This window comes from Lasioglossum baleicum, chromosome 14, assembly GCF_051020765.1.
Source record: "Lasioglossum baleicum chromosome 14, iyLasBale1, whole genome shotgun sequence".
Taxonomy (NCBI): Eukaryota; Metazoa; Arthropoda; class Insecta; order Hymenoptera; family Halictidae; genus Lasioglossum; species Lasioglossum baleicum.
This window is the reverse complement of record NC_134942.1, coordinates 3,847,786-3,862,792: the sequence shown is the minus strand read 5'-3', so window position 1 is coordinate 3,862,792 and position 15,007 is coordinate 3,847,786. Positions and strand designations below refer to the sequence as shown.

The 15,007-nt window shown below is 46.8% G+C and overlaps 1 protein-coding gene across 7 annotated transcripts in view; it reads left to right on the top strand.

The window, feature by feature from the left end:
* Window positions 1-15,007, top strand: part of LOC143215710 (uncharacterized) — a 137,141-nt gene that overhangs the window by 83,731 nt on the left and 38,403 nt on the right. The window lies entirely within an intron of this gene.

Sequence of the window (15,007 nt, the reverse complement as noted above, 5' to 3'; positions counted from 1 at the left end):
GCGTTCATAGTTGGTTTATTTGAATCTTCCTTTTAAACGTGTATACACATTCGTAGCATTTTTAAATCAAATTTCAAAGATAAAATTAAGATATTTAGTCATAGGTTTATTGAATAACATGATAAGTCACTTGAAAATGTCACAAAATAATCGAACAGAATGGGAAGTATGTTATTGAACAAATCTATGTGTAAATATCCTTATTTTACCTTTGAGTTCTAGTTTAGAAACGCTACGAACTTTCGTTCCAACCCAGTACGAAGCAGATCATTCAAGCGATCTGTATTCAAGATCCAGAAAGCGCTGGAACGAATTAATCGCGTGAATCGAGGACTTATTGTATGGGAACAACTCCGACTTGAATTTGCGGTATTTTTAAGAACTACTTCCACCATGTAGATTAATTAAAGAATTATGTATGGCTAGACTACGGATCTTCACGAGTCGGACTCTTTTATACGGCTCGAGTTCCTAACAATTGATGCACAGACAATTTTTACTTTGCATTCAAATCCGCAGTATAGTTATCGTAAAAATAAACTGCTCTTATTGTACCAAAAGATACGTCGACCTTATGAACATTACGCGTAAAAATATATATTATCGTTTACTCCTTCGGACAAGTTCTCGCCCTTTTACCCGTTGATTCCGACGCCTGTAGGACGTCATCGAAAAGGATAATCTTTCCCGGAGAGCGAGGTGTAGTAAACGAAGTAAAACACGCGCAATCAATCAGTGTCTGAAATTTTTCAATACGGCCTCCATTCTCTCTAGAAATCCGGCTAAAATCTCGTTCGCGCGCGCGGGGGTTGATTGATCGTTTCGTCGAATGCGAAAAAAAAGGTGAAAAATCAGCGAGCCCTTGTTGCCGGGGACAGGACGCGAGACCAGGGTTTCTTGTCTCCCTCGAAAGGGACGGTTTCGCGTGGCGAGAATGGTGCTGGTCGAATGAAAAATTAATTACGAAAAAATAATATGGGAACGAAGCAGCATGTTGGGAATTACCATCGCGCGTCACTTTCGTTTCTCGTGAAAGTTCCGGGGCGTTTGTGGAGTAATTGTAACGGGCAGCCGCCACCGCCGCGCCACGCCGTGCCGGTTGACCCTTAAACGACGACAGCCGGCTGGCTGCCCTTCGCCCGGGCTCGATAGTTTCCTATTCGCTTTAAAATCCCTTTCCCTCTTGTACACGGGAGAGAGCCGCTGCTGGCTGGCGGGCTCTCTTTCACGCTTTAACATTTTTTCAGAGCTGCCGCCGCCGCGCCTGGTCGTTCAACTCCGCGTCGTTTAACGCGTTACAGGTGCATTGTATTATCAACGAGAGACGCGTGCCGCTCCATTTTCACTTTCCGCGGACGCGTGGACGCTCTCTCTCCCCTATACCGCAGTTGCTCGCACTCTCCCGCCCCCTTCAATGCGCTAATTTCACCCGTCGCCGACTTCTAAAGAGACCCCTTGACCGCCTCCGCTCGAAAATTCTAAAACACTCCGGTTTTTGCTCTTCCATTCACAGGGATAGACGTTCATTCGCGGCGGAGCAGTATGAACATAATCGGAAACGGACAGCTCTGGTCCTCTTCGTGGTTATTCCATAATTTTTCAAAGTCTATGATCTGAAAACTTTTCCATGGACCCTTCAACAGCAATTTCAATTGCGAACCAACAAGTGACCCCCAGTAACGTCTTCTAATTAATTGTACTTATTTATAGTCCGACCCAGCGTAGTCAGCATATCACCTGCGCAGCATACACCCTCTCCAAGCCAACTGAGAAACCTTTACCTTTACCGAGACTCTACCCGCGACACGTAGAATAAAAGTATAATCCTGACGCGTTCCAAATAACCGGAGCCCGCGCCATAGCTTGTCGGAGAGGCTCCCATGCAACGCGAATCAATTTACTTTCGATCCGGAGAGGAGAGACTCTCGGAGAGCATTTTCGAGGAATTTCGACAAGATTTCCGCGGTCCAGCGAGGACGGGTGAAAAAGCATCGCGGTCCAATAAACGTGTTTCCTCGTAATTAAACTTCATCCCCATCAGAAAAAACCGGGCGAGAGCAGACGACAACAGACGACGAAGGCAATCTCGTCCAGCTTCCATTGACTTTCACGATGCCCGGTCGTCCACCCCCAACCCCGGCCCCTTTTTTCCTCGTACACGTGTCTCTCTATCACTCCGCGCCCAGTCCTGCTGCTCTCACGCCCACCCCCGTCACCCACACCCCGGCTTTTTCCCTCTGCGCGTTTTTCTGCGTGCCCACCTCCTCCTTGCAACCCCCGTCCGCCGTCCCACCCTCCCCGTAGTCGGGTGGAGAATTTCCTCTATTCGTCTTATTGCGCGTCGCCGGCCAGAGAAAAGAGACCGAGAAAGAGAAAGAGAGAGACAGAGAGAGAGAGAGCTCTCACGATGGAGGCGCGGGATACGGCGGAGAAACGACTCGAGGGAAAAAAGAGGAAAGAAGAGAGAGAGAGAGAGAGAAAGAGGTGGGTGTAGGGTGGTGTGTGGGTGTAGACCACCCTCGCCTGGCCCCGGGGAACATAAAACTTAACAAACGATCAATTTTCTGTTCTTTGTTTCTTAGCAGGCTGGAACTACGGTATTTCGCCACTCTCCCTCCGCCCCTCTACCAACCCCCGTCCGCGTTCTCCTTCGTCCCCAGCCGACCCTCTTTCAACCCACCCACACCCCCTCGGTGTCCCCCACCCTCGCAGCCCCTCTGTGTTCTCCTCCACCCTTTCTTTCTTTCTTTCCTCGTTCCTTTCCCTCTACCTTCGGCCGCGCCGAGCCGAGCCGCGCCGCTCTCGGCTCGCTCTACACCCCCTCACTTTCCCTGGCAATCGCTATCTTCTTCTTTTCTTCCCTCCCACTCTCCGTTTCACCCTTCAGCTAGGCAGGCAGGCAGGCTGGCAGGCTGAACCACCCCCTTCGTTTCACCCTCTCGTCACCCTCATCTCTCTCTCTCTCTCTTTCTCTTTTCTCTCCCGGGTCTCCCCCCTCGTCTCGCCTCCTCCCCCCCAGACGAGGGTTCACCCCCTGGTTCCCGCGGCAGCCGGCAGCCACCAACCCCCCTCCATGTTTCCCTTTTTGTATCTCCGTCTCGGCCGTGCGTCGAAACGAGCCGCGCAGAGGAGAGGCACTCTATCAAAGTAGAGTACGTTTGGCTTGGTTTATTTTTTACTTTGGGAGGGGTCCAAATTGTAAAATCAATACTTCCTCCTAAATTTAGAATGCCGCCACCCGGCGACGCCGACGCGCACACGGCCTTTTTCCAACCGTTCTTCCTTTCGGCCTGCAACGAGGATCGGTCGCGCGAGCGCCGCGCGGCCACGACGCGACGCGACGTCGAGCACACCGGAGAGAGAAGAGGGTGATCTCTCTCGCGGGCGCGCGCTCCCCGGACCACGCCGAGTCATCGCGCCGGAAAACAAAAGACGAGTCGCGCCAGGGGCGGAAACGCAACCGCCTAATCGCGCGCCACCGCACCGCTGAAACCGCTCGACACCTGATTGCTGCTTCGCCCGCGCGATTCACGACCGACAACTTCCCCGAGCATTGACACGGATCTACAACCCCCTACTCATCTTCGCGCTTTCACCCTCCGCTCCCTTACGAATTTGTTCTATAATTTTCCAACTACTACCCAGCGGTCTAAATGCACTTCCATAGACAGGTCTCCTGAATCTCTTCAAACAATTCTTTTCTGAATGTTGCTTATCTAGCTACTTAGCTGATCTAGCTGATGTCCCTAAACATTTTATAGAATCGCCCTGTATCATTGCTAACAATTTTCGAAAAACGAAAGAGTCAAGAGCATTGACACAGATCTACAACCCCCTACTCATCTTCGCGATTTTACCCTCCGCTCCCGTCCGAATTTGTTCAACAATTTTCCAACTACTTCTCAACGTTCTAAATGCACTTCCATAGACAGGTCTCCTGAATCTGTTCGAACAATTCTTTTCTAAATGTATTTATGTTGTTTATCTAGATACTTAGCTGATGTCCCTAAACATTTTATAGAATCGCCCTGTATAATTGCTTACAGTTTCCGAAAAACGAAAGAGTCTATGAAAGTGTCAGTAGCAGTCATCGAGTGTCGCAGCTAAGTGGCCCGATCGATCGTCATTCTTGTTAGGATTAGAGTCTTTTTATCACACTTTTTGCAGACTGTGTCGCGTCCAAACAATTCAACTTTGTAAGATGTATTTCCGACTGACTTCGTAAGATCTATTGCAAATAGTCGGAATTCTTATCTGCGATACTGTTATCAATCTAATCTGACTTGTTGACGAAGATGGCAAATTGCTAAATCCTCTAGCGAAGCTATCAAGAGATTCTGTTCTTTAAAGAGATGTTCTTTTGCCAAAGAACTAGCCTCAATCATACACTGTATCAGCTTAGGACATGTGACTAAATTCGACGCACATTATCCTGTTTATTTTCTGTATAATTGCGTTACAATTTAATCCAGACACAGGTGGTTCAATAAAAGTGCAGCACGGACAATACCTGGAAACCATTAGATGATCTTTATCTTACAATTTAACACAGATAATCGCTTTCTTACAATTTCACTGAGACACGGATGGTTAAATTAAAATGTAAAACAAAAATGGCTGGAAACCATGAGACGATCTCCTGCAATTTATCTGAGACACGATCGGTTGAATTAAAATGTACATAAAACAAAAATGGCTGGAAACCATTAGATGATCTCCTGCAATTTATCTGAGACACGATCGGTGTAACTAAAATGTGAAACAAAAATGGCTGGGAACGGTTCGGTTGAATTAAAGTGCACGACAAAAATGTTTGAGAACAATGAGACGATCTTGAAACCGTCTAGAGTCTATAAGATGGTCCGAGGGTGTCAGAAAGATCCGAGCAGAGCGAGTCCACGGTGAAATCGTGGAATGATTCACCGTCGACCGAACAGCATAGCAAAGTGGAGTGTTCCCACTGCTGTCGGAGGAATTAGAGACAGCTGCTTCCCGGTCCTCGGCCACCTGTATCCAGGTGTTCCGCGCGATCGTAGATGGGATCGTTGTCCGAGAGAGGGGAAAATCGAAATCGTTTTCTTTCCGGCTTGCCGGCGTGAAGAGCGGTTGTTTAGAGCTGGCTCGTTGGATTAGGGGTGCACCCTCGCGTCGCTGTTAACTCGCCAGCTGAGAAACGACGTTTTAGGATCGCCGGGAACGATCAGATCGCGCGGAACGACGCGCGTTCTCTGCCGGAAGAACAAAACCCGCGAACGTTTTTACGATTCTCTCTCCATCGACACGCGTGCGAGTTTCAGCGAGCGTGTGTGTGCCTTCAGCGAGATTGAAATATAAACGACCGGGAGAGGCGGTCGCGCGATCGAAACGCAACGTCAGTGGTCACGCTGCCGTGCTGCGGTTTGTTTTATGACGCTGTTGCGTTCGACTCCTTGTTCTTCGCTTTTCCCGATATATCCCAGGTTAACTATCTATTACTCTCGCGACGCTTTTAGGATCTCCAGCTATTTTTTCCGTTCCGATGGAAGTAAATCAAATCCACGGTAACAAAAGCAGAAATGTGACTGATTTCGTGTCCCCGGCATCGAACTCCCCGGCGAAATTATCCAGAACAAGAAAACCCCGGGGCCCGGAGGCTTCCAACTTCGCAAGAAATAAGAAGAAACATCCGTCGACGTCTCTCCAGGTCGCAGGAAAATAGAAACACTCGTCCGGCGACGTATTTCTTGCCCGCTTTTCTTTCAATCCGATCCCGGTGGCAGCCCATCTGTCCTCTATCCCAGAAGCGTGATAAGAAACGGAATTTCTGGAACCGACGGCTCCTGGAAAACCGTTCCACGGGAGCACGTACCGAACTCGATAAACATTTAAACAAAATTGTTCGCGCAGAAATAAATCGCTCTGCTGAAGTTTGAGACCCGAAGGAAACCTTTCGCCAACTCTATGAACTGTAGGATCAAGCCATGGATGGTCTATCTTTGGATAGTACTTCGAGGATTGTTGTGCTTGATGATCGAACGGTAGCGAACTCTTTGGAGAATTCTCGCAGGGTGACAGAGAGTGCTGAATCTTGTTCAGGTGTAGTTGGCAACCAGTTTAAACCGCAAAAAATTAAATAAATATATTCGAATGTTCTCTGGGGTCCTAGATGAACTAAATAGTTGAAGCTAGCTAGTTTAGAGCCTCCATAGAAGCTACCTCGTTGAGAAACTCCTGCAGGTATAGAGGATCACTCTTTCATTGGAAGAATTTGTACGAGTACACAACGAAAATATTACTAAATCAAAACTTCTATTAAAAATTACTAAGTTCTTGCCCCCAAAGATCTGGATGTTGTTCAAAGTCGAAGGAGGGTAGAGATCGAACGATAGCAAACTGTTTGGAGAATTCTCTTTCAGGTTGATGGGATTTGGTACAGCTTGCAGGGTTCGAGGTTGCCTCAGTGGTTGGTACAAAGAACATTTAGGTAGCGTTGTGCGTTTATCGATAGCTGAGGATGTGGCGGGCTTGCTCGCAGTCATTGAAACGCGAGCGTCTCAATTGGAGCTCTCCGGTCGCTCGCGACATTGCTGTATAAATAGAGCATTCCTCGGCGGGAAATAGTGAGAGACGCTCGAAGCCGCGATTTATTCGTAGAACCGTCGCGGCTCGTTCACCAACGGTTCCATTAATCTCTCGACTTTCCCGGAATAAAGACGATAACGACGTCGACTCTCCTCTGTTTGACTCGCGCTCGACGAAGCCCGATGCCACTCGGCTATCAGAGGCCCTATCGACGTCGAGGAGGAGTAGGAAAAACGCGCGCGCGCGCGGCGTTCCCATAAAACGGGACACGCCGTCGAGCAGGGTAACTTCGTTCGCGTTTTCTTTCGTCGTGAAACTTTCATGCTGCAAACGAGCAACGGATACGCTCAAGGGCGGGCCACGTTCGCCGGTTAAACGCCGCGCGCCGCGACCCAATTTTTCGAAAGCAGTTTTCAACTATAGTCCAACTCTATGCACGCCCGCCGAGCTAGATACTCGCTTTCTAGGCTAAATTCATTTTTCATTCGTGCCCGAACGAACGCGCGCCGACCCGATCAATTTTTACGGCGTCCCGTGGCCGCCACTCTGTTCAGGCCACGGCTCCCCGCCGCGCCGTCCGCGAGACCTCGATTGCTGCGATTTTTCGAGTTCTCTTTGATTCAGTCGCTTCGCTCCTGTTTACTCGATCTCGCATTCAAGCGAGCAGACCCGCTTTTCCAGGATTGCAACGGTGCGGGATGTGCCTTTCTCATTTCACGACAATGCAAAGATGGGAAAATGCTGGATAAACGATCAATCTAGGCCGCGATCGCCCTCAAAAGGTGTATCTTTACGTTTACGAGGCGTAATTTGCATTATTCGGAATAGTACAGCTGCACGTATAGCTATTTTCATAAAGCTGCGACAGCTACACGCTGCAGGATAATGCGAATTACGCCTCGTAAACGTAAAAATAGGAGTTTTGAGGGCGGCTGCGGCCTATACTGATCCTTAATCTAGCGCTTTCGACTGCTGGAAAGCCTCATCTTTGCATTATTGAGAAATGAGCACGCTATTAGAGCGACTTTTTTCCACGAAAATCCGCGGCACTCACTGAATACTTAGAGTATGAACGTCTTTACGTTTTCCATCGAACTAGTTTATAGTACAATCTAATAGTTGCCAAATGAATTATTTGTCTAATTAATCCAGACAATTTTTATCTCGTCCAGTAGTTAAGATAAACAGTCCTCAACATAGGAATAAAATCCAGCTCAAAAGATCTGAATCAAGATAAGCACAGTTTAATTCCCACAACTTCTGGTCAACAAATTCTGTGGCTCGATGAAGAATCGCTGATTAAATTGAACAGAGGATGAGAAGTCGGCTTCGCACGAGAACGACAAGTGGACTCGTCCAGCCCGGTTAACAGGTGAAAATTTCAAGGGTTGAATTATCCATGTCCCCAAGTCCCACCCAAGCGACTGTATCTCAGCCCGGGACCGACTTGGACCGATCCCAGACCGACGACTGGTTCCCCAGGTCGCGAATTAATGGAGGATGAAGCGATCCGGTTCCGGAAATCGCGCAACTGGTCGCAGCTGGTGTGTTTGCGATCTGTGAACGAGGAATCTGTATACGGGGTCAAGCGATCGATCAACGACGGTTCGCGGAAACGCGAAGAAAACGATAGTGGGATTCCTCGAGGTCCGCGACCGTGACGAGGACGATATTCCACGTTCTCAGGTTCCGCGCCGGCAGCAGGAGATGCGCGTTACAGTGGCGTGTGTGCCCCGCGGGTAATTATATGCCGCGGCAGAAGGGTTGCCAGGTGCTAGGGTCGTTAAACCCGGACATCCTGTCTTCTAAAAAACACGACGCGCCGTTTCCTAACTGTATAAATAATAGCACGCCTTCGCACGCACCGGCAGAACGCCTCCGAAATCTGCGAGCGTACACAAAATTACGCGGCCCTCCCCTATCCGTGCCGATACTGGACTAGAGAATTTTCGATAATTTACGTATACCTATTTCGGAAAAACGAGTATTTTTTGTGTAAAATTCATTTATCCCCAGTTATTGAGTAATTTCAATGCATCGCAATAAATGTTCGTTTAAAATTTTCGAAAGTGTCTTTCCTACCTTTCGTAGAAACAGCGTCAATCCTCGGACGACACACCATTGTTGCAACTGCCAAATTGATGGTGCTTAATAGGCCTCTCGTTGTCTCGAATGCAGCTGAAGTGTAAAACAAGATATAATTAAATAAAACGTGTCAATCGAGTGCGTTAGAGTCGTGTATTTCTAGCTGTCAGCGGCATCGAGGTAAAAGTTCGACAATATAGTAGTAAACACCTTACTCATCTACGGTATGCAAATCCCGCGGTTCACCTTCGGGAGCGTCGATAAGAAACGCAGTTATTTAAGAAAACCGTGCTGAAGAATGGAATGACTTATCTCGTATTCAAAGCCTTCGTTTTCTCATAAAATCGACTTAATCCGACCACCCTAAAATTTGTATATCTGAATATTCATTTTCCGAAAACGCAGCGTCTGGCATCGCAGACCTTCGTGGAATATGACTGGACTGTACCGTTTCGTAGGAAGATCTGAAGTGAAATGCAGGAAACAAAACGTTGGCCCACAAAGGGTTAAGAATTAAATACATGAAGCTGATATGAAATGAGAGATGGAAAAATTATGAAACACGCGTCCGCAAGTGCGCTAATGACGCGGGAAAAAAGAAGTCTGACGGTCGATGAGATTTTCACGTAAGCAAACCGCGAAGGGTTGGGAGTCCTTGTTCGACTCGCAGGGGCCGAAGACTCTCCCAATTAGACCGTGGCCCCTTTGGCCGAGTGTTAATTCACACCCTCGCGCGGGTACAGAAAGGGTTTCCACCGGGTCTCGGGGACCTCCGCGAATTTTGAAGAGCGGCCGAGGAAGCGAGAAAGAGAGGAGGAGAGCGAGAGAGTGAGACGGCACCTAATGAAAAATATTAAGCCCCGAGATACGAGCAAAACAAATTAATGTTTCGCTCGGCGGGGGTGGCTCGTTGCGGCGCGAGCGTGAACGTGACTCAGTGTGAACGTCTGCGATGCTTACGATGGAAGACAGAGGGGTTGAAGGGGGTGAAAAATAGAGAGAGAGAGGGGAGAGGACGAGGCGTCGGTGGGGAAAAAAGTACTTACGCCCGTACGAAAATATCGATTATACTTTTTTACGAGTTCACTCGCTTCGGCGGGTGTTAATTTCGCGAAACGGCTTTTCCTTCGCCACGCGTCGCTCGTAAAATCCCATTAACACGTGCGGCAGCACTCGTCCTCCCTTTCTGTGCCCCACCCCACACAGCAACGCACACACACACACACGTATGCGTATACACGAGTACCTGGTTCCCTTATCGTACCTCTCGCTCTGTAGCCAGAGCTCGGCGCGTGTTGTCGGTCATCCAGTCGCGTCGAGGGAAATTTCGAGCGCGCGTTTTCCATCCAGGCTTTTGAGGAATCACCGACACACGCTGATTTCCACCCGCGCACCCCCGCGCCGACGCCGTTTTCACTTTTTCAACCCCGTGTCACTGGGTTTTCGAACTCTCGTCCTGCCGCGCTCTGCCTCGCTCTGCCTCGCCGCCCCAGTCCCCGGCTCGTTTAATGAAACGCTTTGTTTGCCGGACGGTCCGCGTCGGTAATCGGGCATACCGGCAGACGCTTCCCAATGATAACCGTTCTGCGTTTCGCTATCGGAAGACCCGACACCACCGCAACACCGAATTCCTTCGATTTTACACCACGCGCTTTTACCACCTCCTGCATCGCTTCATTTCGCGTACGTGCGACCATCATTTCAAATAAATGTACGGGCGCGGTGTCTCCGGTCGTTAGCCCTTTTAAGGCCGAATTATTGCCTCTCTTTCATTTTATGCGGTTAGGACAAGAACGAGCTAGTGCAATTTGACATAGCGCAGGGATTAAAAGGATTTGAGAAATCGAGTCTTGCAGAATTCATTTTTTTACACATTGAATTAATCCCTCCACAAACCAAATTCATCCTTCTGCTAATGAAATGCACTGACTCGAGAATGAAATAATTTTTATTTGAAGTTATGCGAATCTTATTGACTTCGCACTTGAAATTAAGCCTTGCAGGTCTTGCAGAATTCATCGTTTTACACATTTAATTCATCCCTCCACAAACCAAATTCATCATTTTGCTAATGGAATGCATCGTGAGACTGACTCGAGAATGAAATAATTTTTGAAGTGAAACTTCTTTTGGCAGCTTCTTTGGTCTTAATTAAAAAATTACTGTATCTCGGGAACGGTGCGTCCTACCGCAAAAATAACGAAATTTCCAAAAGGTTCAACTGAAATCATATATGGTACACCCAACCACATGACGTATGTAGCCTTTTGAATTCAACAAAAAAAATAAAAAAGTCACTGTATCTCGGGAACGGTGCGTCCTACCGCAAAAATAACAAAATTTTCAAAAGGCTCAACCTGATAGCATATAGGGTACGCCCAACCACATGACGTATGTGAATTTTTCAAAAAATGAAAAAAAACACGCGTGGAAAACCACGCGCGGCAGAAGTGAAACTTCTTGCAGTCTAGTAATGTTTAGAAGTAAATTAACACATTACCGACCGGTGGTTATTGCATTATTTTGAAAAATGTATGGTACATGGCTAAACAGTTTTTAATGGAACCTTCAATAGTAACAGTAATGTTCATTGTGAACTAACAATTCACCCTCAATAACGTATTCTAATAGTTTCATTCAAGATTGCAATGTAAATGAAAATTTCTATGCTTTCTTTTGGTACAGCAGAATTATTGAAAATCCTATTAATAGGCTTCTGGTAGGTAAAGTGTTAAGATTGGAAATGGTAAACAATCCTAATGAAGCGACAACAAGATCAGGAACAACTCTCGATGCAGTATTTGCAAGACATTCAGACAAAATTGAATCAGGAATATTTATATCATATTTTAGCTATCACAAGCCAATTGTTTCAATGATAGAATCATAGAAAATCATAGGAAAAATAATGCACGATAAAAATTTGCGACGCAAAGAAAGAGAGCGTATGAGAAATGCTATGAACTGTCTCTTCAGAATTCCTTCACTGAAACGAACATAATCTAGTGAAAATGTGCACTGCACTTTACTATTGCTACCACTACACTCTTCAATGATGAACCTTATCGAAGAAGTTTCTTCTGACTCGTCAGACCATGAATATCGTGACCACCTCAGCTGGAACAGCCTGTACACTGTATAAATTATGTACGCGGGTAAACAAAACCGATATGTCCGGTTAAACTGCACAGACGAAACTATTATCGTAAATATGAAAAATGGAAATAGATGTTCCGGGCGGTTGTTGGATCCGGCGTATTTATAGCGTCCCGAATTCCCCGAAAATCAACAAAACGGAACACATCTTGTCACTCCGAATTTTTACAGATCGGTTTCGGGGTAATTTATTTTAGCATTCCAAAATTGTCGAAAGAAGCGTTTATTTCGTCCGACCGATTTAGCTCTTCTCCCGTCCTGCGATCTATTTTATCGTTAACAAGCTCACCCGGAGGAAAGAGGGATATTCCAAAGGTCCCATATCGTATATTGATAACGGAGCAAAGTGTTTCATTCCAGCGTATAAACGGTTCGAATAATATTCGCATTTATCGAATTCCCGTTTGATCTCTTCTCGCTAAGGTATTTATCATTTTTATCCGATTCGGGAAGGAGGGAATCGCGGTGCAAATGGGAAATCGTTCTTCGCGGCAGTGGAACAATGGTAACTTCGTTACGAAAGTTCCGAATGTTCTCCATCCGCTTGTAAACGCATTAACCGTTCGCTGATAGGATCGGCAGAGTCCTCTCGCTCGGCTATTATTTTATAACAATAACTGCAACAACATCGGCGACTTGGCGAATATCTTAGGAGCGATTTTTACCGCTCGATGCGCGAGTGTCGCGATATTAATGAACCTCGAGACACGCACACACAGAGAGAAACAGAGACTTGTGTAATTAGTTCGTCGGATCGAAGCGCGGGGACAATTAATCGCGTTAATTAGGATCGAAAGGAGAAAAAAGGGGGCAGAGAAAATTCTCGATAGGGAGGTTTCGAGCAACCCCGTCGGCAAAAAGCCGCTCGTTACAGGCCCGTCGCATTTCCAAAGTAACTCTCTATCTCTGGCTCGCGAACGAGCGTAACAAAAGCGACCAGAGAGAAGGCAGCATGGCGGAGGTCACGGGCTTGGAAACCGGGTACATGATCAATCGTTAGGACGCGTCGATAACGCTGTCTCGAAGCAGGATCACGCAGTCGTTAGACCCAATAATTTCGGGTTCAAGAAGTCAGTCACGCGGGAACGTTAATCGTCGAAACGCGACGCTCCGACACGGTGCCGGCGCTCGCTCACCGCTGGAAGGCGTGGCTCCAGTCAGAGTTGTCTCGGAGCTGTCTCCCCCGACCATAATCGACACCGAAAACACGTGGTGCGACGTGCGAACTCGAAGACGTGCTCGGTCATTCTTGACGCAGCCGGTTCGTGTCTGATGCAGTCGATTGTCTTTCAAACAACTTTTACAATCAAGTTAGACGAGATTCTGTTCTCAGACATCAATGCTACATGCAAAATAAAACTGTTCTGCATTTGTTATAAGTAAATTTTATGATATGATTTTATGATATCATTAATAATAAAAAAACCAGAGACAGATTTGTGTGTGACCAGTCCTTAAGAATTTCAACGGTTTCCATACCAAGCATCCTTGACATTCACGCAAAACAAGTGTTTTCAGTATTTGTAAATGTTTCGCCATCTATGATGAAGGTGAATTCTTCTCGATCGAAGAATGAATATATAATAAATTTTATGATTTCGGCGCAGGGTTCGATCATTAAGTGAAATCATAAAATTTATTATATATCCATTTTTCGATCGAGAAGAATTCACCTTTGTTATAAGTGGTAGGAGCCACTTGAAAAGGTTTTCCTAGCTTTCATAATTTTTGTAGATCAGAAATGATATGTATATTTTGATCATTCCAACGTTCCAAATTGCAGCTACTCATTTTTGCAATAAATGCGTGAAATGCACAGTCTGGTTATATTTAGAGGATGAAGATTTCTTCTTCAGAACTTCCCGAGAAATGGGAAAGAAAATTTGTGGGTACCGTACCCACGTTTTCCTTGACGATTGGATATGGATATAAAAATGCAATTTCACTTCGATGTAAATGGAGCGAACGAACAAAAATTGTTTTCAGCACTGCGATCGCAGGATATCACGAGCGCATGGCTCGCGTTTCCCCGGTCGTATAGTCAGCGGACCGTGACGATTACCAATCAATGAAATGTTGGTGGGTTATTAGAAAATCAGCGCGTGACTACGTTCTACTTTGTAGCCGGGTCCCTTACGCGACTGAGATCGCGGAGACACGCAAGCAAGTCTCATATGCAAGCCACCTGCACGTGCAACTCGGGTCGCGTGCATACACACACACACACACACACACACACACAGAGTAGTTCGTTCGGACAAACGCGTTTGTCTTTTCCCTCTTCCTCGGTTTCCCCGTCGCTCTCTCTACACTCCCTTCTACACCGTCCTTGCATCCCTTCCGCGTCTGTCTTCTTCTCTGTTTCCTCCCCTTCCAGCCCTTTCTGCTTCAATCTTCGTTACCCATCTCTCGCGTTGCTTTTTTATCAACCTCTGTCCCTGCTCCCTCTCCCTTTTTCTCTTCTCTTCTTTTGACTTCAACTTCCACCCTCGCGCAACCGTTTGCTTCCACTTGCCTTTGCCTCCCTTTCACCCTTTCACCGAGCCTCTGTTTCATCCCCTTTCGCTTCACACCACGCTTTCTTCCTTTAGCATGCGCTCTTCCTTCGCGCTTATTCGCAACGCTTCCCACAGGCTCGCACAGGTTCGCTCGGTCTACCTGGTGAGCCGAAATTAGGGGACAATTCGGGGCATGATATAATCGGGGCTAAAGAAATTAGGGTCTAGAGAATTGGGGGCCGAGGAAATTCGGGGTTTAAGAAATTCGGGACCTAGGAAATTCGGGGATTAAGAAATTCGGAGCATAGGAAATTTGGGGCTTAAGAAATTCGGAGCATAGGAAATTCAGAGCATAGAAAATTCGAAGCATAGAAGATTCGGAGCGTAGGAAATTCGGAGCATAGGAAATTCGGAGCATAGGAAATTCGGAGCATAGGAAATTCGGAGCCTAGGAAATTCGGGACTTGTGAGAAATTCGGAGCCTAGAAAATTTGGGGCTTGAGAAATTCGGGGCTTAGGAAATTCGGAGCTTAAGAAATTCGAAGCCTAGGAAATTTGGGGCTTGAGAAATTCGGGGATTAAGAAATTTGAGGCTTAAGAAATTTGGAGCCTAGGAAATTCGGAGCTTAAGAAATTCGTAGCCTAGGAAATTCGAGGCCTAGGTTATTAAAGGCTTAGAAAATTCGGTGCTTAAGAAATTGAAAGCC